Raw genomic sequence first — 26,883 nt, 5'->3', positions numbered from 1 at the left:
TTGGTAGAGGGCCTGCCTAGCATGCTGTAGGTTTCATGCCCAGCACCCCACACTCTGGGTGCATGCCCTAATATTATCCCAGCACTTGGAGAGTAGAAACAAGTGGATCTAAGGTCAAGGTCATCCTGGGATATAGCGAGCTTGAGGCTCTTCTGGGCTACTGGATATGCTGTCACAAGTGACAATAGCAACAGTAGATACAGCAACAGTAACAAAGCAAAACCCAGGTTTTGGAATTCCTAGCAGAGGCCATGGCTCTTTCTATCCAGTCCACCTTAAAAGCTTTCAGTGCCCTCCGCTCCTGCTTCTCCCATTCTCAGAATCTTTTTTTTTTTTTTTTTTTTTTTTTTTTTTGTGTTGTGTGTGTGTGTGTGTGTGTGTGTGTGTGTGTGTGTGTTGTGTGTGTATGTGTGTGTTTAGACAGGTTCTTGCTACATAGCCCTAGCTGGCCTCAAATGCACAGAAATTTACCTGCCTCTGCCTCCTGAGTGCCACTATGCCTGGTAATCCTTACATATTTTGATTTTTCCCTCATAAAGATCTTTCTGGCGTCCACATTTTCCTTCTGTCCACATCATCACACCCTAAGCCTCCAGCCTGGAGCGCCTGCTTCCACCTCCCACCTCTGCCCTCTGCTGCTCTGGCTTAGATCCTTCTTTTTGAAGCCTGATTGAGCCATCCCAGATGCAAGCAAGCACACACAGCCTTTCCCTGGCTGACAACTCCAGTGGCTTCCCACAGACTTTGCAAAATGCGTTCAAAGGCACCGGAGAGATGGCTCAGTGGCTGCTCTTGCAGGGCACATGGGTTTGGTTCCAGCACCCTCATGGCTGCTCATAACTCTCTCTTTAATTCCTCTTTCTCTCCTTTCTTTCCAAGACAGGGCCTCATGTAACCCAGGCTGGCCTCATGTAGCCCAGGCTGACCTCAGGCCCACTGTGTTTGAGGATAACCCTGAATTTGTCACCCTCCTGCCTCTATCACTCTTCAGAGACACTGCCATGCTGTTTTATGGGCGGCCTGTCATCTAAAGCTCTGCCAACCGAGCTATATCCCCAGTCTGTTTGGTTTTTTGTTTTTTTTTTCTTTTCTATTAAAAAAAATACAAGTCAGGTGTAGTGGCACACGCCTTTAATCCCAGCACTCAGGAGGCAGAGGCAGGGGGATCTCTGAGTTCAAGGCCAGCCTGGTCTACAGAGTGAGTTCCAGTAACAGCCAGGGTTGTTACATAGAGAGAGCTTGTCTCAAATTTTTAAAAATTAATTAATTATTATTTATGTATGAGTATTTTCTCTGCATATAAGTTTATGCATCGCATATACACCTGGTTCCCCATGGAGGCCAGAAGAGGACTTTGGAATCCCTGGAACTGGAGTCATAGACGATTGTAAGCCCCAGTCTCAGTAGTAATTATATCCTTCTTGTGTAATCTTGTTTCTCATGGCTGTCCAGCCCCATGCTTGCCTATGCAAGCTGGACATGGTGGCACCTACATCTGTGGTCCCAGCGTTGGCTTGGCAGAGGCTGGAGAATCTCACCTTGAGTTCCAAGCCAGCCTGGTGTATATAATGAGTTCTAGGCCAGCCAGTGCTACATAGTGAGACACAGAAAGGGTTTGGGGGACCGTGGACCAGGGGCCACTGGAAGGTTGTATGTATAGCCGGAACAAAGCCCCCACACTCGCACTCCCGTGCCCCAGCCTGTGCATCTCTACTTTTGAAATCTCTTTATGATGAACTGGCAGACACAGCATTTCCCTGAGTGCTATTGTAGACAGAAGTTTCTGTCCTGCCCAGTCCCTAGGCCATTTAGTCCCAAATAAACACACAGAGGTTTATATTAATTATGAACTGTTTGGCCTATAACTCAGGTTTCTTATTGGCTAGCTCTCTTAATTACTAACCCATTTCTATTATTCTGTGTATCTCTACATGGTCTTGGCTTACTGGTGATGCCCAGACCTCTTGCTCCCTTGGCAGCTACATGGCGTCTCCCTGGCAACTCACTCTCTGAATTCCTCTCCCAGAATTCTCCTAGTCTGGTAGCCCCACCTATACTTCCTGCCTTGCCTACATCCTGCCCGTCCATTGACCAACACAGATTTATCAACCAATAAGAGAAACATATTCACAGCACACAGAAAGACATCCCCCATTAGCCGTGAGCTGTATTCACAAGGTAACTGATTATGTAGAAGGAATTATGGGAATCCCAATTTATAGCACAGTTAAGACGAACTTGGACACTGTAATGAAGAGTTATATGTTGACTTGACACAAGCTAGAGTTATCTGAGAGGAGGGAGCCTCAATTGGGAAAATGCCTCCATAAGATCTGGCTGTAAGACATTTTCTTAATTAGTGATTGGTGTGGGAGGGCCCAGCCCATTGTGTGTGGTTCCATCCCTGGACTGGTGGCCCTAGGCTCTATAAGAAAGCAGGCAGAGAAAGCCATGAGGAGCAAGCCAGTAAGCAGCACCCTCCATGACCTCTGCCTCAGCTCCTGCCCTGTATGAGTTCCTGCTCCGACTTCTCAGTGATGGACTGTTACCTTGAAGTGTAAGCTGAAATAAACCCTTTCTTCCCTAAGTTGCCATGGTCAGGCTGTTTCATCTCACTGATAGAAACCTAACTAGGACAGAAGCTGGTGTGAGAGTTATGGGGTACTGCTGTGACGGGCCTGACCATGTTTTTGGGAGGACTGTAGAAGGATTTTGGAACTTTGGGCAAGAAAAGTCATTGAGTGTTCAGAGCCTGGTGAGCTTTTTTGGTGGGAGCTGAAGAACTGGTTGACAGAGGCCAAAATCACCAAAGTTAAGCTTTTCCTTTACTAGATGTTGGTCAGCCAGGGATGAAGACTCGGTTGCGACTAAGAAGAGGCCAGCCATTGAGGGGAAATCTTCTGGGACTTCCTCAGGGTCAGCCACACAAGCTGTGTTCCAGAGGTGGTAGGTAAGGTTACAACTCATGCTGGCAGATGAGGTTGATACTGTAGTGTAAGAGTCACCTACGTGGTCCTGGTTTTGAAGGCATGAAGGGGTCATGGAGAGTAGCTGAGACTTGGCGTTGTGTGACAGGGTTGGAGTCCCTGAAGAGAGCCCAGAAGACACGGTGAAAAGTGCAGCCCAGTTGCAACAAGAGACCTATCTTAGTTAGGGTTTCTATTGCTATGAAGAGACACCATGACTATGACAAGTCTTATAAAGGAAAAAGAAAATATTTAATGTGGTGGCTTGATTGCAATTCAGAGGTTTAGTCCATTATCATCATGACAGCCTGCAGGCAGACATGGTGCTAGAGAAGGAGCTGAGAGTTCTTGCATCTTGACTCACAGGCAACAGGAAGTGTGGTCTGTCTCTCTGGGTGACACACTTCATTCCAAAAAGGCCACACCCACTCCAACTAGGCCACACCTTTCTTTCTTTCTTTCTTTCTTTCTTTCTTTCTTTCTTTCTTTCTTTTTTTGAGACAGGGTTTCTCTGTGGCTTTGGAGCCTGTCCTGGAACTAGCTCTTTAGACCAGGCTGGTCTCGAACTCACAGACATCCTCTGCCTCCCCAGTGCTGGGACTAAAGGCGTGGGCCACCAATGCCTTGCAAGCCATTTTCTTTTAAACCACCACAGGCACTGGCGTGTTTCCTTATCAGTAAATGTGATTAAGATTTTTGGCTTCCAGAGAGCACTAGGGACTGGTTTTGTGCTTTTCCAACTCCTAAATCAGAAAATGTATAGCCTTTTTTCTTATCCCTCAGTCAGGTTCTGTCTAAACCCTGGGAATGCTTCCCTGACACACCGGGCTCCTTCACTCTGTCCCTCAAGCCCTCCCCACTCTTTGCCATGTGGCTTCTGGTTGGCCTCCACCGCAAACAGCATGGCTTCCCCTCTTTCCCTCCTCCAGCCCCTTTTTTTCTGGCAGTTGTTGGGATTTGCAACTGTTTTTGTAGTAGTTGTTGTTGTTGTTGTTTTGGGTGGGGCCCTGTGGGGCTAGAGATGTGTCTCAGTTGGTAGGCTGCTGAGTCATCCGTCATGCGTAAAGCCCTAGAGTCAGTCCCCAGTGCCACACAGAACTGGGTGCAGTGGTCTACACCTGAAATCTCAGCATGTGGGAAGTGTAGACAGGAAGATCCGAAGTTCGAGGTTGGGGCTGAGAGATGGCTCTACAGAGAGCACTTAACACTCTTCCAGAGGACTCAGGTTAGGTTCCCGGCACCTGCAATACCACTCCTAACCCTAGCTCCAGGGAATCTGATGCCCTCTTCTGGACTCTGCAGGCACCTGGTAGGCCTGGTGTACAGAGATGCACACATACACATAAATAAAATAAATGTTTTTTAAAAAGTTCAAGGTCACCCTCAACTAGTCAGGGTCTGGCTTGGGATACATAACACCCTGACTAAAAAAAATTGTTGGAGCCTACTCCAAGGAGTAGCTGGGTTACCTGAGTAGGGGCGTGAGGATTGAGAAACAGAAGATAAAGAAATAGATCCAGAAACATAGGATAGCCTGGCAGTGGTGGCGCACACCTTTAATCCCAGCACTTGGGGGCGGAGGCAAGCAGATCTCTGTGAGTTCAAGACCAGGTTGGTCTACAACAGCTAGTTTTAGGACAGCCTCCAAAGCCACAGAGATACCCTGTCTCGAAACCACCTACTCCCCGCCCCCCCCAAAAAAAGAAACACAGGACAGATTCAGGAGGACTGGCGGGTCCATGCCTTTTAGCACACCGGACAGCCCCAAGTTTAATTTAGATCCTGCTTAAATACAGACTGGAGGCAAAGCAGAATAAAGAACAGTATAATCAATTAACCAGCTCCCTGCACTCTCCTTGAATTGAGGAGCAGGCAGGTTCACTATCTATCATGTTGGTCCTGCTAGCAGCTGCATTATCTGTCTGTGTGTTTACAGCTGGAATCAGTAGCTCCTTAGAGAGATAATTTACTCTATCTCACGGGCTTAATCAGAAATTTCTCACAGCTCTCAAGGAGACTGGAGCAAGCAAGCTGGAACTCTAATGTCTTAGAAGTCAGGATAGACTCCAGATGGAAACCGAGTCACTTGTGGGCTCCCACAAAAAATAAATAGATAAAAATAAAGTGGTGGCTGTGAGTTCGAGACCAGTCTGGTCTTCAAGAGCTAGTTCCAGGGCAGCCTCCAAAGCCACAGAGAAACCCTGCCTCGAAAAACCAAAAATAAGTAAAATAAAATAAAATAAAGGTGGTGGACAAAGATTGGGTTTAATCTCCAGCAGTGCCCCTTCAAAAAAGGAGGGGGCCATTTCAGAGACTGACATCTTGTTCTGAAGGATTTGACCCCATCTCTAGAACAGGTCAGGACTGCATAAGATTAGAATGCTTGGAAAGGACAATTCATTATGAACTTAACGTAACAATTTGTTTAGAACTAACAAGCAATAAAAGTGTCTCCTCAGGGCAGCCTGGACACAGCTCCCTTGTCCTTGTTTATTTTATTTTATTTTTTTTTTTTTATGTTTTAGAAGAAGCAGGAAGAATCTGGCTGGGACCTGTTTCTGGTCTGGTAGAAAGGGTCAGAGGAGGGGCTAGTACTCTGCTGGCTGCTGGACTCTGGACCTCTGGGAACTCAGAGACTGGAGCCTGTGCACTTTCTTCAGGTCACAGGGACCCCTCGGTCTGTTCTAGAGCAGAGCTGCAGGTGGGACTGGCTGCATGAGACCATGAATCAGGCACTTTCAGAGCCTTGGCACAGGTCCCCAACCCCAGCTAGCACCAGCAAAGATCACAGAGAGGAGCCCACGCACGGTACTTGCCTGTTATCCCATCATCCCTGTAATCACATCACCCCGGAAGTAAGGACCCAGAGGTTCAGGCTGGTCTCAGCTGCATATAGAACTCAAGACCAGCCTGGGCTACAGGAAGCCTTGTCTCAGCAAACAGCAGGAGAGAAGCTGGAGATGGCTCCGTGGGTGAAGAAGCACTTGCTATACAAGCATGAGAACCTGAGGTCAGGTCCCAAGTATCTAGGTAAAAGCTGGGAAAGAGGAGGGTGGATTCCAGGGGCTCTTGGCCAGCCAGTCCAGCATAAACCACAAGCTCTGGGGTCAGTAATAGACTGTGTCTGAAAATAAGGTACAGAGCAATAAAGGATGACATCAAACAGCAGCCTCCTCTTCCTCATATGTCCTTACGGGCGAGTGACCTGCATGGACACACACACACATGCACACACACACACACACACACACACACACACCACACAGGCCACACATACCCCCCACACACACATGCACACCACACACAGGCCACACATACTACACATAACACACACACATATACCACACACACCACATATACACCACATTCACACACACCACACTTACACCTCACACACATACCACACACACACAACATTTAGACATACCACACACACACACACACACACCATACATATACCATACACACACCACATAGCACACATGCACACAGCACAGAAAAACAAAACTGAAATAACTAAGGTAATACCATCCTATTCTGATTCTATTTTGTGTTTGCGTAGACAGTTCTTAGCCCCCTACCTTCCTCCCCACAACAGTTATGTTTGCCTTGACCACATATTTGAGATTCCACTGCCGAGACCTCAGTCCAGTTGTACTAGCCAAAATAATCGACAAATTACATCTAAAATAACTTCTGTGTTCTGCCAGGAATGAATGCTTCAGAGTTGCACTGACCCTCATCTAACTTTGATGTATTTTCCTGGGTTTTGCGTTTAAAAACTGTATCCCTTGGGCTGGAGAGATGGCTCAGCCGTTAAGAGCACTGGCTGCTCTTCCAGGTTTTAATTCCCAGCACCCACATGTCAGCTCACATCTGTCTGTAACTCCAGTTCCAGGGGATCTGACACTTTCACACCAATGTACATTACACAAACAAACAAACAAACAAACAAATAATACTGTGTCCCTAAACTTGGACACCCAGAGACTTTTGAGAGGCCCTTGTGTAGCAAGAGGTTCCACAGAGCCTTTGCATCTGGGTTGAACCCAAGAGTGATAGCGCCTAGGATTTTCCATCTTGTTAAAAGTCTGGGATTGTTACCTTTTGTTAAAGTCCAGGATTGTTACCTTTTGTTAAAAGTCAGGAACTGTTACCATTTATTAAAAGTCCTTTTGTTAAAAGTCAGGAACTGTTACCATTTGTTAAAAGTCCCGGGTTGTTATCTGAGGGATCCAGACACGCTAGGACTGGAGGTAAAAAGTGAAGTCTCTGGGATTTGGCAGGGACATTGGGAATTTGAACTCCCCAATCTCGGGAGCAGCATTATGTGCAGTTACTGAAATGCTTGTTAAAAGGTAAAGCACAATTATTGCAAATATTAAAGATGCAAACATTAAGTCCAGGAAAAAGGCTTTTCTTGGTAGAAAAAAGAAAACTGTTTAATGAGGAAAAATGGATTTTCCTGCTAGAAGGGAAAATGTTTAATCAAGGCCTACAAATAAAAAGGGCCCATAAACAAAAAAATAAAGGGAAGGGGGGGGAGCTCTTCTGATTAGGAATAGAGGAAGGAGAAAGGCTCTTACTGATTTAAAAAAAAAAAAAAAGAAAAGAAAAGAAAAGAAAGGAATTACTGTCAGGTGGCACCCAATGCTCTCTGGCTACAAGCTGCCTGTTAGCTCCTTCAGCCAAGGGGCTGGGCAACGAAAAAGAGCCAAAACACCTGAATTCCAAAGAATGGTGAGGTTGCTCCACAGTTGCAGCCTGAGCCAGCACAGCCTGCCCAGAATTTAGAATTTTCCTGGTTGCTTAATTTTGGTTTAAATGTTTTTTGTTTTTCCCTCAGAGCAGGAATAACTCAATGTTAAAGGTCCCTTCATTGGAAATGTTTTTATTTTTTCCTAACAGTGGGAATAACTCATTATCAATGGTCCCTTCATGAGAAAAAAAAAAAAGTTAAAACAAGTCCAATTTCAGCAGGGTGGTGGTGGCACACACCTTTAATTCCAGCACTTGGGAGGCAGAGGCAGGCAGATCTCTGTGAGTTCGAGACCAGCCTGGTCTACAGAGCTAGTTCCAGGACAGCCTCCAAAGCCACAGAGAAACCCTGTCTCAAAAAAAAAAAAAAAAAAAAAAAAAAAAAAAAAAGAAAAGTCCAATTTCTCGTACAAAACAATTGCAGTCAGAGCATAAGGTACTAAGCCAATGAATGCTGTTTGAATTTCCAGAGATATTAGCCATTCATGATATGGAGGATATTATTGTCCCTTGATCCTCTGATTAATGCTTTAATGAATGTTTAATTTTCATAGTAAATGAACTAAATGAGCAAAATCCATAATTTTTTAACTGTATCGTTGGGAGTGCTCTTATCTGTTTATCACTAGTGAGGATTTGATTCTGCTCTTTGGATTGCTTTCTGAAAAACTCTTGGTTAAATTCTATAAAAAATGTTAACACCTGAAGCAGAGCAAGTTGTTAGCTTATTAAGTAATCTGGTGCTAAGGTGAAGAAAGCTCCACAAGTGATCTCTTACTGATAAAGAGCCATGACATCTGGCTTGAATTCTGGATGCGCCTGGGCTCTGAACTGCCTTTTGTTAAGAAGTCAAAGATTGTTATCTGAGTTGATCTTTTGAAGGAATTCCAGAGCCTTTGCATAACTTAATCTTGAGAGGCCCTAGCAAACCAGTAGGTTTCATGGCTGAGAAAGAACTGCTTAGGTAATGGTTCATTTAGACAACTCCAGATAAGGTGTGGTTTGTGTAATAACAAAGGATGCTTTTGCAAAGTTCAGTCCATCAAGATTGAACACCCACCCCCACGCCGGGGCTGCTCTTTTGCTAAGCCTGAATCATATTTTTGGAGTGACTCTTTTCCACTGACCTGCGCAACACTGACACTCAAGCCCACTCTTGGTCTGGCTGTCCATGAAAAAAACTTTAAACTCTTAATTGGCTTAATTGGCATGGTTGTTGATAACTATCTCTAGTGAATCACTACAGAACAATAGCAACAACAAAGATCAAACAAACAAAACAGAACACCTACTGATGCCTGAAACCAAAACCAGCCTTAGGGGCAACACTAGAGACCTCTGACTTCCTAAGCGCCACAGTTAACGTCCTTCCTTCCTCCTGCTCCTCTGTCTCTTCCTGCTGCTCCCTTCCCTCCCCCTCTTGCTTCTCTCCCTCTCTGCCTCTTCCTTCTGCTCCTTTTCTCCTCCTCTTCCTCTCTGCTTTTCTCTCCTCCTCCGCCTCTCCTGTCTTCTCCCCCTCTTCCTCCTCCTGTCCTCTCACCCTCCTCCTCCTCTCATGTCTTCCTTCTACTCCTCTCGCTCCTCATGTTGGTAAGGCTTTGCTTCGTTATTTGCTGAGACAGTGTCCCTGGGTAGTCCAGGTTGACCCTGAACTTGCAGCCGGCCTACTTAATCCTCCTGAATGCTGCATGCAAGGTTGTTTTGTTTGTTTGCGCCTTTCTTGGTTTCACGCATGCTTTGTGTGGGTCATCAGAAACAGTCGAGTGTGGTCGTGCTGCCCAGCACTGAGGAGGCAAAGAGGCAGGGAATCATTGCCAGCTTACTGGGCTACATTGTGAGTTCTAGGTGAAGCAGAGCTGTGTCGTGAGATTCGGTCACAAACAACGGAAGCAGCTGGGGCAGGAAAACAGCCTGGGTTTAGAGCAGCCCACAGGGGTGGCAGGGAGTGGGCGGCGCTAACCTCATAGACTCTTCTAATTGCTGTGGGCCGTGTAAACTGGGCATCATGTGACACGGGGGAGGCGGAGTCTGCCGGACACTGGAGCACCAGTTAACGACTGCTTGTGAGAGACGACAGTATTCTCAACTGTGGGGCCTTCATACCTGCCACACAGGCATGGGTACGTGTTACCCATGTTTGTCCCTGACAAACAGCTCAAGGGAGGGAGGAAGAGTTCATCCTGGTTCAGGGGTTGAGAGGGTACAGTGGCCCATCATGGTGGCGAGTTGTGGAATATTAGTTGAAGATGTGTTACTTTTGTTTATGCTGTGGGACATTTGTTTAATGATGCAAAGATGTGTTGCATTCTTTTCCTGCTGCATTTGTTTAACTCCGTGAAGCTGTGTTACTTTGCCTGCCTAAAACAGCTGATTGGTCTAATAAAAGAGCTGAACAGCCAATAGCTAGGCAGGAGAGGGGTAGGCGGGGCTGGCAGGTAGAGAGAATAAATAGACGGAGAAAAGCCATCAAGGCATAAGAAAAGGAGGCGAGAGGACACCAGTGGCCAGCCACCCAGTCACACAGCAAGGCAAGGAGTAAGAAGTAAAGAAAGGTATATAGACTAGAGAAAGATAAAAGCCAAAGCAAAAAGTAGCTGGGGTAATTTAAGAAATGCTGGCTAGAAACAAGCCAAGCTAAGTAAGGCCAGGCATTCACAAGTAAGAATAAGTTTCCGTGTGAGATTATTTTGGGAGCTGGGTGTCTGGCCCCCAAAGAATACGTGTAAACAGAAAAAAAAAAAAAAAAGCAACAACAGAGGTGCCAGGTTGTGCCTTGTGATAGTAGGGGTCAGGTCCATCTAGAAAGTTCCTTTACTCTGTCAAGGAACACTTGTCCAATGCCTAAGTTGCATACACTGGGCTTTGGCAGTGAGCAGAACAGACTGTGTTCCCCGACTCTGCAGTGAGCACCATGAGTTTAAAGCAGGTATTTATGTGTAGGGGTATGTGTATATGTAAGAACGTATGTATGTGTATGTTGGCATACTCGGGTGCCTTGACACATAGACAGAGGTCAGAGATCAGAGATCTTGGTGTCCGGTGCCCTTATCCACTGGACCATCTCAACATCTCCTTAACCAGCTCTTTGGTTATTACAGGCAAAGCTGCTCTGAACTTAGAGAGCTGCGGATTTCGGGATTTGCTACAAAGCCATCTTTTTTTTTTTTTTTTTTTTTTTTTTTTTTTTTTTTGGTTTTTCAAGACAGGGTTTCGCTGTGGCTTTAGAGGCTGTCCTGGAACTAGCTCTTGTAGACCAGGCTGGTCTCGGAGCTCACACAGATCTGCCTCCGAGTGCTGGGATTAAAGGCGTGTGCCACCATCACCCGGCTCCATCTTTTTTTTTTTTTTAAAGATTTTATTTATTTATTATGTGTACAACATTCTGCTTCCATGTATATCTGAACACCAGAAGAGGGCACCAGATCTCATAAGGGATGGTTGTGAGCCACCATGTGGTTGCTGGGAATTGAACTGAAGACCTCTGGAAGAGCAGCCAGTGCTCTTAACCTCTGAGCCATCTCTCCAGCCCCTCCTACAAAGCCATCTTAATGTCCATCAGGAACCTACGTAGGTGATTAGTGTGCACGGATGTGCACGCTTAGCTTCCTAAGTGTGTGCTCACTGTGCAACGAATTGGGTTTCACAGTGACATCACTGCAGACCACAGGTTTTGATTAGCATTAGCATATTTTGCTGCCCTCTCTTATCTCTCTCCCTCCCCTTTCACACCCTTGGTAGTTCCCTTGTGCTTTCATAGTCCCACAATTCAACAAATGAGAGACGGACTCAGTGCTCATCTAAATGCAGGTTCTTTGCTGTGCTCTCCAGCTCTGTTCTTATTGCAAATGACATCATCTCATTTTTCTCTACGGTTGGATGACACTCCATTGTGTGTGTAAATACACACACAGACACATAGATAAATGAACTGCCTTTCTTTATCTGTTCATACACCGGTGGGCATCGAGGCTGTTTCCCATGACTTGGCTGCTGTGACGAGAGCCTCTGCAAACATGGGTGTGCAGCTCTATTGTTTGTACCGATGTTACTGGAAGTATCCCAGGAGTAGTACAACTGGTCATGGTAGGATTTGGGGCAGGGAAATGAGAGCAGACACCAAGACTTGCTGCGTGTGAGCTCTGGGAGGCTTTTTGTTCGTTTGGATTTGTTTTTTGAGACAGGGTTTCTTCGTGTTGCTCTGGCTGTCCTGGAACTCACTGTGTAGACAGGCTGGCCTCGAACTCACAGAGATCTGCCGGCCTCCTCCTCCCGAGTGATGGGATTAAAGGCGTGCGCCACCACCACATGGCTTGAGGACTGGGAGTTGTACTTTAGTTCTTTGAGGTACCTCAATGTTGAGTTCCATGGTAGCTGCACTAATTTTATTCCCACCAGCAGTATAGGGCTCTTGCCCACCATCCTCACCAGTATTTGTTGTTTGTTTTCTTTCTTTTCAAAGGACTTATTTATTATTTGTGTGTGTGTGTGTGTGTGTGTGTGTGTGTGAGAGAGAGAGAGAGAGAGAGAGAGAGAGAGAGAGAGAGAGAGAGAGGAGCTGCACATGCCACAGCAAACGTATGGAAATCTCTCCTACAACGTGGGGATCCTGGGGGATTGAACTGAGGTCAGCAGACTTGACTGTGACAGCCATTACCTGCTGAGTCTCCTCACTGGCCCTTTGAAACTATTTATTATTGTGTTGTGTGTGATGTGTGTATGGGCATGTGCCAGAGCACACACGTGGAGGGCAGAGGGTGGCTTTCAGGACTAGACCCTCTCCTCCCACCACGGGCTGCTGGATTGAACTCTTTACCTGTTGAGCCAGCTCCCTTACTTATTGCCTTCTTTTCTCTCTTTGTTTAAAGACTATTTTATGTGTATGAATGTATTGTCTGCATGTATGTATGTGCACTGTGCGTATACCTGCTGCCCTCAGAGGTCAGAAGAGGGGTCAGAGTCCCTGGAACTGGAGTTCCAGATGGTTGTGACCCACCATGTAGGTGCTGGGAATCAAACCTGCGTCCTCTGGAAAAGCAGCCAGTGCTCTCAACTTCTGACCATCTCTCCAGCCCTCTTGTCTTATTATTCTACATGGGTGATTGTCTATCTAGCTCCTTTGTCCATATAATTAATTAAAATATTTATGGATATGTGTGTGTGCCTACATGTGGGAACTGCACATGAGAGTGTGGCTGTGGAGGCCAGAAGAAGAAGAAGGCTTCAGATCCCCTGGAGTTGGAGTCACAGGAAGTTGTGAGCCACCTGATGTAGGGGCTGGGAAGTGATCTCAGGTCCTTTGGAAGAACAGGGAGCCTTCTCAGCTGCTGAGCCATTTCTCCAGTCCTAAATTAATTTTTCTGACAGTGCTGGGAATCGAACCAAGGGCAACACACCTGCTGGGAAGTGCTATACCGCTGAGCTATAGACCCAGACGACCCCCCCTCCCCCCCCCCCCCGCTTCTCCCCCCCCAGAGATAGGGTATTGCTATATAGTTCAGACTGGCCTAGAACTCTATCCAGAGAAAATGCCTTTGAACTTACGGCAATCCTCTTGCCTCTGCTTCCCAGGTGCTGGGATCACAGGTATATGCTCCACACTCAGCTCACTTATTTGCTTCTCTATTTATTTATTTATTTATTTATTTATTTGAGCCAGTGTCTGGCTGTGTGGCTCAGGCTGGCCTTGAACTTGGGGACTTAGGTGCTGTATTAGTCAGGGTTCTGTAGAGGAACAGAGAACCTATAGAGTAAATCTATATCTATCTATCTATCTATCTATCTATCTATCTATCTATCTATCTAGATATATAGCAAGACATAGGTATATCTATAGAGATATAGAATATAGATACAGATAGATAGAAGGGAGTTTGTTAGAACGGCTTACAGGCTGTGGGCCAGCTAGTCCAACAATCACTGTCTACCTAAGGAAGGTAAGAGAATCCAGTAGTTGCTCAGTTCATGAGGCTGGATGTCTCTCAGCTGGTTTTTAGTATACTTTGGAATCCTGGAGAAGTAAGCTCTTGATGTTTTTGTTTTGAGACAGGGGGTTTCTCTGTGGCTTTGGAGGCTGTCCAGGAACTCGCTCTGTAGACCAGGCTGGCCTTGAACTCATGAAGATCCACCTGCCTCTGCCTCCTGAGTGCTGGGATTGAGGGCATGTACCACCACCCCGTGTGACCCTTAAGCACACAGCTGGTGAGGCCTTTTCGGATTTGATAGTGTCAGCCACAGACTTCCTCCTTCCTCTTCCTCCCCCAACCCAACAGCCACAGTTTCCACTTCAACCACCACAGACTTCCAGGTTTTGCCTGGAAGCTAGCTTCTTTTCTGTTTTCTTTTTGACAATGTCTCGCGCTGTGTAGACACAGCTGACCTTAACATCACAGAGACTGCCTGTCTCTGCATTGTAAGTATTGAGATTAATCTTTTCTTTTTTCAGGGGGCTGAGAGGGAGGGTTGAGACAAGGTTTCCTGTATAGCTCAGGCTGGCCTTGAACTCATAATCCTGCTTCAGCCTCCCACGCTTGAGAGGTCTGTAATAATTGTCTCTCTTGGGAACTGCCAGTCTTCCCATCTCTTGGAGGAGGCACCAATGCCTCTTAGCAGTCATCATTCAGAGGCTGGTGAGAAAAGTGTGGGTTCCCGAGTGCCAGCGAGCCAACCTCACAGCAGGCTCCAAACTCCAGTGAAGTGGGTGGGGCAGTTCTCAGGAACCGAAAGACAGGGATTCAGCCTTTGTTTCTGACGATAACTGAATATTAAACAAATCACAAAGCTTCGAACCTTGGCCACCAAATCTGTAAGTTGAGAACAATCATACCCACATAATCGGGGCATACTCACATGCAGAGTCTTTTACAGTCAGGAGGCTCAGGGGTTCAGTGTCAGCTTGGCTACATAGTGAGTTTGAGGCCAGCTTGGTCTACACAGCAAGTTCTAGGACAATCAGAGTGACACGGTGAAACCCTGCCTCGAACTGACAAGCAGATCACAAAAAGCAGAGAAAGGGAAAGAGGAGAAAAGAAGAACCCATAAAGTTTAAGAGGGAGAAGTGGGGAGGCCAATAAGATCAAAGCAGCCACCAGCCAAGGCAGAAGGAACAATCCCTTTTAGCTGTTTATCCGAACACAGACAAGCATCATTTGCCATGCTGGTGCAGCAAAACCCAAGCTTGGCTATCAGCGTGTGGTTACCTACTCTTGAGTCTCCTACCCATCAGACTTGGGGCATGAAGAAAGGAAGGGAGTCTTCCAAAATAAAGGAAGAAAAGAATCAGGCCCACCTGGAGAGTTAGGAGGGCTTTCTGGATACTTGGGAGTCAGCCAGAGCAGGGTTCAGGACGGGAAAGAGGAGGGGCACTGAGCTGTGGGGCAACAAGGGCCCCGTGGAAGAGGTGATGGGTATCAGGGGAGGCTGCAGAGGGCTTGGACCCTGCTGCAGACTCTAGGTTCAGAACCTGCTACAAACTCGAGGACTCAGGACCTGATGAAGACTCCAGTGTGTTTAGATGTTGGTCTTCCTGTGGATGGGCTACCAGAGATCTTGGATGCCATACTGAAGAAAATAGCATGTTTAGATGTAAGCTAAATTACAGGGCAAGGGTCTCTGAATTGTGCTGAATGTCCCACACAGGGCATGCATGTGGATAAGATGACCTCTGGAGAATGTCCGAGCCTGAGTTTACTGAATCTGCTGTGGGCTGGGCATCAGATTCTTGTGGGCTGCTCTGTCTGTCCTGCCTGCTCTTCCTTCCTCTCCCCTTTTTCTCCGAGCTCACTTTATCTCTCCAGGGTCTCATGTATCCCAGGCTGGGCTTCAACTAATTATATAGCTCGAGGATGAATGTGAGCTTCCAACCTTCCTGTCTCCCTCTACCTTTCATATGGAGAGATCAGGCAGTATTTGTGGGTTGGTTTGTTTGTTTTGAGACAGGATCTCACTATTTATCTCAGGCTGGTGTTGAAGAAGCAATTCTTCGGCTTCCCTGGTACGGGATTATAGGTGTGTGCCATCATGGTTGGGTAAGTCTTTGGGTTATCTATCCTTCATACTGTTTCCCATACAACTGTATTAGTCAGACATGATGGCATTAACCTTCCTTTCTGCCTGTAAGTCTGAGAAGGGAGAAAACCATTTGAGCCCTGAAGCTGGAGACCAGTGTGGGCAGCCCCATCTCAAGATAAATACAAAGATGAAAATGAACCAACTCTACCAGTTCCGTTTCTTTCCTTTACAGTTTCTCTTTCTTTCTTTCTTTCTTTCTTTCTTTCTTTCTTTCTTTCTTTTTTTCCTCCCTTCCTTTTTTTGGATGGCCTAGGAGCTCACAGAGATCTGCTGGGCTCTGCCTCCAGAGTACTAGGATCAAAGGCATGTTCCACCTGTGTGTGTGTGTGTGTGTGGTGTGGTGTGTGTGTGAGCGTGTGTATATGTGTGCGTGCATGTGTCTGTGTGTGTCTGTGTGTGTCTGTGGGTGTCTGTCTGTGGGTGTCTGTCTGTGTGTGTCTGTGGGTGTCTGTGAGCATCTGTGGGCATCTGTGGGCATCTGTGGGCATCTGTGTGTGTATAAGAGGTCAGAGATTGATATTGAGTTTCTTTCCCCATCACTTTCCACCTTACTTTTAAGAACAAGTTTTCTCACTGATTCTTTAGCTCATTCATTTAGCTGGACTGGCTGGGAAGTAAACTTCAGGGATCCCCCTGTCTCAGCACCCCCAGCCCTGGTGTCATAGATATGTACATCCAGCTTTTTATGTGGATGCTGGGAATCTGAACTGGGGTCTCTATGCTTGTGTGGCAGGCACCTCACTGGCTGAACCATCTCCCCAGCCCAACCTGGCTTTCAAGTCATGATTCTCCTTCTCCATGCACCTATCTGTACATGCTGCTACAGCTGGCTCATGCTGACCATTTGGTAACTGAGCACAGGAATGTCAAATTGCTCTTCTCAGCTGCAGAACTGGCCAGGGGCAGGCTCTCTCTTCACACAGCAGGGTGCATTGCTCAGGGGTAGCCTGCATTCTCTCTCCTGCCTCTTTAGGCCCAGCTTCTCTAAGGAAGGTACTCCTAGCCGGGACTCACACTGCCATCTACTTCAGGCTACAAAAGCACTCACACTGATGACGCCACTCCAGCATGGCAACTATAGCTCCCATGAGGAGGGCATGATTACTCATAACTGAAAAAAATGTTATCAAAAGAAGTGGAGTTGCTTGTCAAAGGTCAGAGCCTGGTGGCAGAACTCTTCAGACTTACATCTTCTGACTCTGCGTCCAGTGCTCAGCCTTAAGTTAGGCAGCTGATGCAGCCAGCCTCGACCTCCACGAACTTCACAGGCCAGAGCTGGCTCTTGGCTGCTGCCTAGGAAAATGCTCTTCAGGGCTTAGAGAGAGAGAGAGAGAGAGAGAGAGAGAGAGAGAGAGAGAGAGAGAGAGAGGGCGTTACACAGAGAAGTAAGGCGTTAGCATCGATTTCCTTTTGTTGAGCAATGGTTTCCGCCATCTGGACAGGTGACGTCAGCTGTCTGGATTTCAGCCAGGGTTCTGTGGTTTAGGAGCCCAGGAAACAGACTTCCGGCTAGCAGGGCTCTGACCTGGAGGGAAAGCCTCTCAACTTGCAAAGACAGGAATCACACTCGAGGGAAGGTTTCACTGCAGGTTCAGTGGCCAAGGGGAACTGGGGGTGGGTGGGTGTTCTGCGTGAGGGGGCAGGACCTTCAGCAAGGGAGGAGCATTTCTTCATCGCAGAAGACTTTTGTGGCTAATAGACAAGTAAATTGGGAGTGGACGGGAGGAAAGGTAAGCAAAGCCAGGGTCGCCTGGAAAAAGACACACACGCACTGAAGGTAAACACAGGCTGAGAATAGAAAACTGATCCCCACCCTGGTAAGCTTTGCAGGAACACCAAATCCTAACAGACTGAGCTGGGCTCCTGAATAACTTTACCTTTGGAATTTCAAAAGTGCAGCTCTTAGACACTAAGCAATGAATCCATTAATTAAGCAGAAAGCTTAGCTATGCTCACTCCCCACTTTGGTCTTCAAGCTGGTCCCCAGGTCTGGTTCCTGAACGGGGTTACTCACCCTGGCCCTTGCTCTAATTTCATCTCCTTTGGTCCTCACGGTGATGGTGGGAGGGAAGAAACATGCTTTTATCTAGTTACTTTTTTTCTTTCTTTCTTGAGACAAAGAGTTACTCTGTAGCCCAAGCTAGCCTCAGGCTCACAACAAAGCTCCATCCTGCCTCCAGCCTATGTTTTCTTAATGCAGTAAGCACCGGTAAGTGTAAGTGACATTACAGCTGTCCTCATGGAGTGCAACCCTCAGCAGACCCACCCCACTTTTGCGCTATTACAGCTCCTCACCCAGGACCCTGAACATGCTTGCACAGAGCTCTACCATTGAACGACATCCACGCTCCCTTTTTTTAAAACTTAAAAGTTATTTTATTTTATGTGTATGGGTGCCTTGCCTGCATATATGTGTGTATTCACTGTATGTGTACCTGAGGACCAGGGAGGTCAGAGAGGGTCTCAGATCCCCCAGTGTTACAGATGGTTGTGAGCTGCCTAGAGTTTGCTGGAATTGAACTCTGATCCTTTAGAAGAGTAGCCAGTGTTCATAATCATTAAGCCACCTCTCCAACCTTGGACTTGAAGAGCCTCCTGCCTCAACCTCCCTGGTGCTGGGACAATTGCCATATGTCACTGTGACAAACAATTTGCAATTTGCTCTTTGTTTGTATTTTTTTGAAGATTTTTTTTAAAATTTATGTGTATGTATGTGTCTCTCTGTGTATATGTCCACATGTGTGCAGGTGACAGAAGAGGCCATTGGATCCTCTGGAGCTGCAGATCATTGTAAGCTGTCCAGTGTGGATGCTGGGAAATGAACTCAGGTCCCCTGAAGAGCAGCAGGAACTGTTAACTATTGAGCCATCTTTCCAGTCCCTAGTTTGCCTTTTAGAGGGTAAATGAAAATTTAACAATATTCACAGAACAGTGTAGCCATTGCCACAGTTGATTTTAGAACATTTTTATTATCCACAAAAGACCATATGCAGAGCTGAGTGTGGTGGCCCATGGCTGCAGTCCCAGAACTTGGGAAGCTGAGGCAGGGGGATTGTTGTGAGTTGGAGGCCAGTCTGAACTACATAAACAAGAAGCCCTGTATTTATACAGAGTCACAGGCAGTCTTCACAAGTCTTTTCCTCTCTAGTTCTAGGCTGCTACAGATCTGTGTATTCAGGGTGTTTCAGGGATCATCCATGCTAAGAGTGTGCACCCCCCACCCCCACCCCCGGCCCTGCCACTTCTTCATGTTTCCCTTCTGGCCATTTGTTTGGATGATGGTTCATTTTCACGGTTGGCTTGACTGGGTTACAATGATCATGGGAACACACCTCTGAGTGTGACAATGACGGTGTTTCCAGGAAGGGCTCCATGAGGAGGGAAACACCCTGAAAGTGAACCGTCCACATGCTGGCTCTGGATTGAAAGAAGAGTAAATTGGGCAGAGCCTCCTGACTACAGACAGACACAATGTGACCAACTGCCTCATGCCCCTGCCACTTTGATGGACTGAATGACATCCACATTTTAGCTACCATGTTAAGAACGCTGCTCTGGGAATTCTTACACACTTTGAGTGAAATGTTTGTTTCTCTTGGGAGGGGAAGTGACATTTCTACGTCATCTAGGGCACGTGGTAATTCCAAGTCCAGCTTTTTGAGGAAATACCGGCTTTTAGAGTTCACTACATAATATTCCCACCAGCAAAATGGAATGTCCCCCCTTTCCCCACTCCCTGGTCTCAGAACGTAGCCCATGCTGGACTGTAACTTGTGATCATCCCTACCTCAGTCTCCAAAGTAGCCCCATGGTAGACACCAGCATAATGCTCAGCTTGTCCATTTGCAAACTGAAGTACTTGAGCCAGGTGACACACACCTGTAATCTCAGCGCTGGGAGGTAGAGGCAGGAGGATGAGAAGTCCGAAGACAGACTTAGCTACATAGCAAGCGGGAGGCTAGCCTGGGCTACCTGAGACCCAGTCTCAAAAACAAACAAGCAAGCAAGCAATAAATAGATAAATAGAGGTATTCGTATTTTTTGTTGAATCGCAAGGATTCTTTTGTTTGTTTGTTTTTTGTTTTGTTTTGTTTTTTTTTGAGACAAGTTTCTCTGTGTAGCTTTGGAGCCTATCCTGGCACTCTCTCTGGAGACCAGGCTGGCTTTGAACTCACAGAGATCCACCTGCCTCTGCCTCCCGAGTGCTGGTATTAAAGGTGTGAGCCACCAACGCCAGGCTTGCAAGGATTCTTTCCTCCCTTCTTTCTCCCTTTATTATTTAATGTCTGAGTAGTTTTGTTTGTTTGTTTGTTTTTGTTGTAGTTGTTGCCTGTGAGTATGTGCCAGCATCACATGGATTCAGTGCCCAGAAGAGGGCTGGAGTTACATTTGGGTGTTAGCAGCCGTGTGGGTGCCGGGAACCAAATCTAGGTCTTCTGCAAAAGTGGCAAGTGCTTTTGACTGCTGTAGGGTTTTGTCTGTGGTGTGACATAGGGTTAGTGCCTTTCCTTCACATGTGCGGGTCCCATTGTCTCAGCATTAATACACTTGGTTTTTTTGTTTGTTTGTTTCTATAATTTTCTTTCAAGACAGACTATTGCACTTTATGTAGCCTAGAACTCGCAGTGTAGCCACTCGCAGACTGGCCTCAAGTTTGCAGTAGTCCTTCTGCTTCTGCCTCTTAAATGCTGCGATTGCAGCTGCAAGCTAACTCTTAAGGATCATAACGTAACAAAAAGGGTCACCCTTGTTTTTTCTAACCGTTGCCCGCCCCTCCGCCCCCCCTCCCCCCAGTTGCTCAGTGTTACACACATGAACCATGCTCAGGAATACAGTGACTGAACCAACACAGGCGTGTTGGAGGCTCAGCGAAGTAAAACATCTGTGTGGGTCAGGCTTCTGGGAAGTGTCACATATGACCCAAATGATTCTTTCTCTGGAGATCAGGTCTCACATAGCACAGGCTGGCCTCCAACTCCTTATGTAGCCGAAGGTCACTTGAACTCCTGATCCTCCTGCCTCTGCCTCCCAGGTGCTGGCATTACAGACGTGGGCGGCCATGCCCACTTTGTGTGCTACCGGGGCTTCCTGCATTCGAATTGTGCTGATTGCACACTCTACTTACTGAGCCCCGGCCCCAGTCCTCATTCATTTGATTTAAAGCTCTTTCACACCTAAGTTTCTGATGCTTTCTTAGGCCACCCAAAACCCTTTGCCACAAGACTCCAGATCTCCCCGAAACTCTGTCTTCCGTCTCTTGATGTATCAGGACAGAGATTCAATCTTGGTGAGCCACAAACTCCTGTCCTTTCTGCGTCCCCCTCCCTTCTCCTCCCCAGCCTGTACGACAAAGCTTTGGCTTCCTTGTATGGTGTTCTGTTGCTGGAAGGTTCTTCTGGGTGTGTGACCAGAGCTACATAGAATGCCATAAACCCCTGTGCTTGTTGTTACCCATGACAGGCCTTGTTCTGATGCTGTGGCATTCAGGGTATGCAGACAGATTCAAGCGCTCTGCCTGGCGGGAGTCGAGGCCTTGGGTAAGCCAACACCCTGTCTGCGGCACGGTTTCCCTTTTTGGACATAGTGTCTCATTCTGTGTATCATCTCTGAGTAGAGTGAAGCCAGGCCACATCAGCCACAGCTGTAAAAAGTCTATGCAGTGGGGCCTGGTGGTGTGTGTGTGTGTGTGTGTGTGTGTGCGCGCCTGTGTCTCTATGTGTATATCTCTCTGTGTGTGTCTCTGTGTGTGTGTCTCTGTGTGTGTGTGTCTCTGTGTGTGTGTGTCTCTGTGTGTGTGTGTGTCTGTGTGTCTCTCTGTGTATGTCTCTGTGTGTGTGTGTCTCCATGTGTGTCCAGGATCAAGTGGAGCACAGAGGACAACCTGTGGGAGGTAGTTCTCAACTCCCACCATGGTGTATACTATGGATTGAATTGAAGTCATCAAACTTGGTGCCAGGTGCCTCCGCCTGTTGAGTCATATAGCCAAGGGGAAAGGAGGGTTTCAAGAATTCTACCTCTTATAAGGAGGATGAGGGATCGACCTTGGAAGAAAAATAGTTGTGCTCAGAAAAATAAAAAGTGGGCATGGTGGCTCACGCCACTAATCCCAACACTCAGGTGGCAGAGGCAGGAAGGTCTCTGCAAGTTCCAGGCCAACCTGGTCCACATAGCAAGCAAGTTTCAGGCCAGCTAGGGGTACCAGGAGATCCTGTCACTCCTCAAAGAGGTCCCTCTGACACCTTGCCAGGACTAAGATCAGACTCTTTCTATTAGACTTTTTGGAAAGCAGTTACTTACACTCCAGGTATCTTAGACAAGGCTGGGCGCTCACAGCTCCTGAGCTATCTGACTATGGTCTTTGCCGGCACCCTCAGAGCAATCCTACAGGTAGTTCCATCAACTCATTTTGGCAGAGGAGGCAGCTAGAACTTGCCTCAAGTCTCAGAGTCACAGGTATTCAAGCCAGAGCTTTGCTGTGTCCTCAAAGTTCACAACGTGTGTGTGTGTGTGTGTGTGTGTGTGTGTGTGTGTGTGTGTGTGTGTGTACAGGTGGAGGTCAGAGGTCAACTCAGGTACTGTTCCTCAGGAGTGAGACAGAATCTGTAACTAAGACCCAGGGCTCACAGATTAGGTGAGGCTGTCTGGCCAGTGAGCCTAAGGGATCCTGCTGTCTTTGTTTCTATCTTCCCAGACCTGGGATTAAAGGCGAGCGTTTCTCATACCTGGCTGGGCTGCTTCTGTGGGTGCTGGGGATTGAACCGTGGTCTTTGTGCTGTGTGGCCAGCAGTTGACCAAACGCACCAGCTCTCCAGCCAGCAGTTCACACTCTTTCTAAGGCCCAGCGTTCAAGGAGCAGGGTGCAACGACCCTCTTCCTCCCTTCACTTCCAGTGGGTTCGTTACTTATTTTCTCAAGAAGGAGCCAGCTCAGACCAGCTGGTCAGAAGATGTGTTTATACAACAGGGTTGATGACCTCTGTGAATCAGGGGTCTCCATCCCCACTGCCGGATGATTTACCAAGAGCATCATGAGGCTTTCTCTCGGACGGTAAAAACCACAACAGAGCCTTGACCCTTTGGCCCAGATGAGCACTTGAGAGGACAGGGCCCACACCTAGTGGTCACAAAGAGCTAGTTGCAGACCACACTAGGAGAGACACATCTGTTAGGAAGGGAGGAGGTGTGTGCACAGGAGAGAGACTCAGCTGGAAAGCACTGGCTATTACATAGGAACAAAGTGCCAAGGTTTTAGTCATGGGGACTTCCTGGAGAGGCATTGAACCTTGTCATTATGGTCTGTCTTTCAAAAGAGAAGAGGTATTCTGGGAGCAACTACAAAGGTGGCCTGTATTAGGGTAAAAGGGGCTGCACACACAGGGGAGGGCTGACCGCCCCCCCTCTTCTGAGGAGTGACTCTGGATGTCCAGCCTGAGATTTTGATGTGGGAGCAGTTTGCAATCAGTCTCCACTCAGGACTGCACTCCAGATCCTTTCTGCCAGCCAGGTGATGTCCCTGCAGTGACAGGGATCCCTAGAACACCAGAGGCTACAGGGTCTGTGGAGAGCAGAACCCCCAGAGCTCTGAATTTGCTTCGGGTTGTCAGCATTTGGGGACTGCAGGCAGGGGAATCCTGGGTCAGTGTAGATATTGTACAAAAGGAGTGGCCTCAGGGAGTATCTCTGTGTGGATGGCAAGCCAGGCTTGAGTTGTGACAGGGCCCCTGAAGTTTTCTTGACCTTTGTTTTAGTAAAAAACAAAATTGCTGGGTAGTGGTGCACGCCTTTAATCCCAGCACTTGGGAGGCAGAGGCAGGCAGAACTCTGTACAAGACCAGCCTGGTCTACAGAGCTAGTTCCAGGACAGCCAGAGCTACACAGAGAAACCCTGCCTTGAAAAACCAAAATAAATATATAGAAATTTAAAAATCCAGCTTTTGTGTTTGTTTGTTGGTTTATCCAAGACAGGGTTTTCCTGTGTAGCTTTGGAGGCTGTCCTGGAACCTGCTCTATAGAGCAAGACTGGTCTTATACAGAGATCCGCCTGCCTCTGTCTCCCGAGTGTTGGGATTAAAGACGTGTGCCACCCCTATTAACACATTTAACATGCAAATGTTCTCTCTATTTACTGTTTGTGTGTGAGGGGGTGTGGGCGCCACACCACACACAGAGGGGATGGAGGGCAACTTCTAGGAACTGGTTCTCTCCTTTTACCATGTAGGATCCAGGCATTGAACTTGGGTTGTCTGACTTGGCAGCGGGCACTTCTACCTAATAAATGGCTCTTGCTTTTGTTTTGAGACAGGCTCTCACTATGTAGCCCAGGCTGGCCTGGAACTTCTGGGTGATTCTCCTTTCTCTGCCTTCTGAGTGCTGAGATCACAGGTGTGTGCCACCATGCCTGTCTCTCTGTGCACAGCAGCTCTGCAGGCACCAGGAACACTTAAGTAGCTTGTTCCTCAAGGCTCAGAAGGAAAGTGAAAGCGAAGGGTTAAACGATAGGTAAGCGGTGATGTGGTTCACAGGTCACCCCAGGCAGGCTCCCCCAGTCATCAAGTGTACCTCCCCACCCCCATTGCCCCAGGGACTGAGGTAGATGGTGACAGGAGCTTCCAGCCCTGTGGCCTCCATGCTGTCCTTCCCAGACCCCTTCAGTCCTATTCCCAGACGTGTGACCCCTGGATGCAGTATATACAAAAGAGCCACCTCTGACTCCAGGTCACCCCCACACAGTAGGGAGTAGAGTGGGTACGGTCACCCGTTACAGGGTCGCTGACTCTTGAGATGCAGTTCAAGTGGCCCCAGGATTGGTCGGGGGTGCCAGAGCTGTGCGGCTGATGTGACATTTGGGATTGATTGGTTCTGTCTGCAGGGAGGCACTGCTGTTGCTAACCCTGCACAGAGGTGGGCAGGGACAGACCTCTCTGGGGAGGAAAGTGTTCTGGGCCTCTCTGTGTTATTCTAGTCGGTTAGACAGAAGCCGATAAGGAGCCTGGTGTCACTGTGCTCCCCACATGCCCGTCCTATCTGCTCACCCACCAAGCTGACTCAGATTTTCTGGGGTGCCAGGTGCTACAGGAGACACTGAACCTGGCAGTGAACAGCGTACTACCACACTACCAGATGGTCATTCGGAGGTCACAGGGTGGCGAAAGGGCTCCAATGCATAACTGAAGGTGCTGTAAAGGAGAGTGAGGGGTCTGCAAGGAGGCTCCAAGTTTTGTTCTGGTGACAAGCAATGACATTAAAGGTGCTGTCACCCAGGGAACTCGAGGACTAAGGACACAAGCACCGGAGGCCCTGCTGTGTGCTCAGAGAGGATAAGGGAGCCTCAGAAGTGTGTAAGTGGTAAGCCAGGCGGTGGTGGCGCACGCCTTTAATCCCAGCACTCGGGAGACAGAGGCAGGCGGATCTCTGTGAGTTCGAGGCCAGCCTAGTCTGCAGAGCATGTGCCAGGACAGGCTCCAAAGCTACACAGAGAAACCCTGTCTTGAAGAACCAAACCAAACCAAACCAAAACAAAAAAGTGCATGTCTCTATGAGTGTATGTGATTATGTACAGACTGTGTGGACTTGTATGAGTGTGTTTATGTATAGGTGTGTGTGTCTGTGTATCTTCGTGTGAATGTTGTATATGAGTGTGCGTGTCTAAGTATATAATGTGGTGCAGCTAAATTTATTTTAGATTAGTTTATGTGTATGAGTGTTTTGCCTGTAGGCATGGATGAGCGCCACATTCATGCAGTACCAGATGAGGCCAGAAGAGGGCGACAGATCCCTGGAACTGGAGTTCTAGACTCAAGTGAGTCACCATGTGGGTGCCAGGAATGGAACCCAGGTCCTCTGCAAGAGCAACAGGTATTCTCTTTTTCAAGTTTTTGTTTGTTTGTTTTGTTTTTTGACAGGGTCTCTCTGTGTAGCCCTGCTGTCCTGGAACTCACTATGCAGATCAGGCTGGCTTCAAATTCACAGAGATCCCTCTGCCTCTCTGTCTCCCAAGTGCTGGGACTAAAAGTGTGTGCCACCATGCCCAGTGCAAGGAATGCACTTAACAGCCAAGCCTGGGCCCCAGGTGTCCTCTTCCTCCTGGGTGTGCTAGTAAATGTTAAATGTTTCCCTTCCGGCTCAAGCACAGCTTCACAAGCCCTTTGTGTTCTTTGCGGCCCCTGTGTAATGAGGCTTGGTAAGGAGACACACTTCACTGGAATAACTCGCTCTGACACAGACTTCTCACAGGATTTGACTGGGAGTCGCCACTTACCGTGGAATGCCTCCCCTTCTCAAGCCCCTGTTGTCGTTTCCTGGTCCTGTGAAAGGAAGAGACGTATAGAGCTAGGGTCATGGCTCAGTGGCTGAGTCTATTGTGAGCAAGGCTCTGGGGCGTCGTGTTCGGAATATTACAGTCAGTAATTACAGCCACCATTATTTCTCTTCCTCAAATTTGTGTCCCAAAAGACTTCAGTAGATACAAGGAAAGACACACATAGGATAAATCGGGATGTGGCTGAACAGTACACTAGTAAATCATGTGCATAGCTAATAAGAGACACACTCTGGGAAGTGACTCTGGAGTCTGCTACTGAGATGGGCTCAGGGGGTTAACTGCCCGCAGCCCCTCAACCCCACTGTGTGTGTGTGTGTGTGTGTGTGTGTGTGTGTGTGTGTGTGTGTGTGGTGACACAGGCTAGCCTCAAACCCACTGTGTAGGCAAAGCTGGTCTTGGCCTCCTGGTCCTGCAGCTTACACCACCTGAGTGCTGGGATAACAGGAATGTTTTATAATCTCCACGTTCTTGCCCCAAGCTTACCAACAAGATACCTTTGTTCAGGGAGTGCAGACTCTGCCAGCCCTGAAGCCCACCCCTTTATACCCTTTTGGATGCTAGAGCGGTTGGGACCTACTCAGTCAGGGGACAGACTTGGGGAAGAAAAGCTGACCCAGGCTCGACCTTCATGAGATCCTGGGAGAGCGATGCAGCTCTCCAGGTTTTCTGGGTTTTTTCCCCTCGTTGTGTTTATGCCGTTTCCTGTTTGTGTTTTCTGACCACATGTTAACCACGCATCGTCCCTTTCTCTTGAGTTTTACATATTATTCTG

General features: G+C 47.7%; 2 long non-coding RNA genes across 18 annotated transcripts in view; one reads left to right on the top strand and one right to left on the bottom strand.

Moving 5' to 3' along the window:
* Positions 1-26,883, top strand: part of LOC103160242 — a 70,814-nt gene that overhangs the window by 7,531 nt on the left and 36,400 nt on the right. For 5 of the 16 annotated variants that reach the window (XR_003479766.2, XR_003479762.2, XR_003479761.2 and 2 more), the window contains exon 1: positions 17,375-17,521. The exons of 1 other annotated variant lie outside the window; for it this stretch is intronic. This is a non-coding gene — a long non-coding RNA (uncharacterized LOC103160242). Of the gene's footprint in view, positions 1-2,832; positions 2,951-17,366; positions 17,522-17,586; positions 17,609-18,538; positions 18,582-18,661; positions 18,691-20,988; positions 21,079-21,251; positions 21,329-26,883 lie in introns of those variants that run through there. 10 more of the 16 variants (XR_004771761.1, XR_004771758.1, XR_004771760.1 and 7 more) reach the window with 7 other exon arrangements.
* On the bottom strand, positions 13,794-17,117 carry LOC113832461. 2 transcript variants are annotated; one of them, XR_003479770.2, is made up of 3 exons: positions 16,980-17,117; positions 14,571-15,281; positions 13,794-14,478 (listed from the first exon to the last, which is right to left on the bottom strand). It is a non-coding gene; the product is annotated as an uncharacterized LOC113832461 (long non-coding RNA). The 2 variants fall into 2 exon arrangements; XR_004771766.1 differs by lacking the exon at positions 16,980-17,117 and having other exon boundaries at positions 14,571-16,057.

Source organism: Cricetulus griseus, assembly GCF_003668045.3.
Source record: "Cricetulus griseus strain 17A/GY chromosome 1 unlocalized genomic scaffold, alternate assembly CriGri-PICRH-1.0 chr1_0, whole genome shotgun sequence".
Lineage (NCBI taxonomy): Eukaryota > Metazoa > Chordata > Mammalia > Rodentia > Cricetidae > Cricetulus > Cricetulus griseus.
Note: the sequence above shows the minus strand (reverse complement) of the source record. Positions and strands in the feature narration are given on the sequence as shown.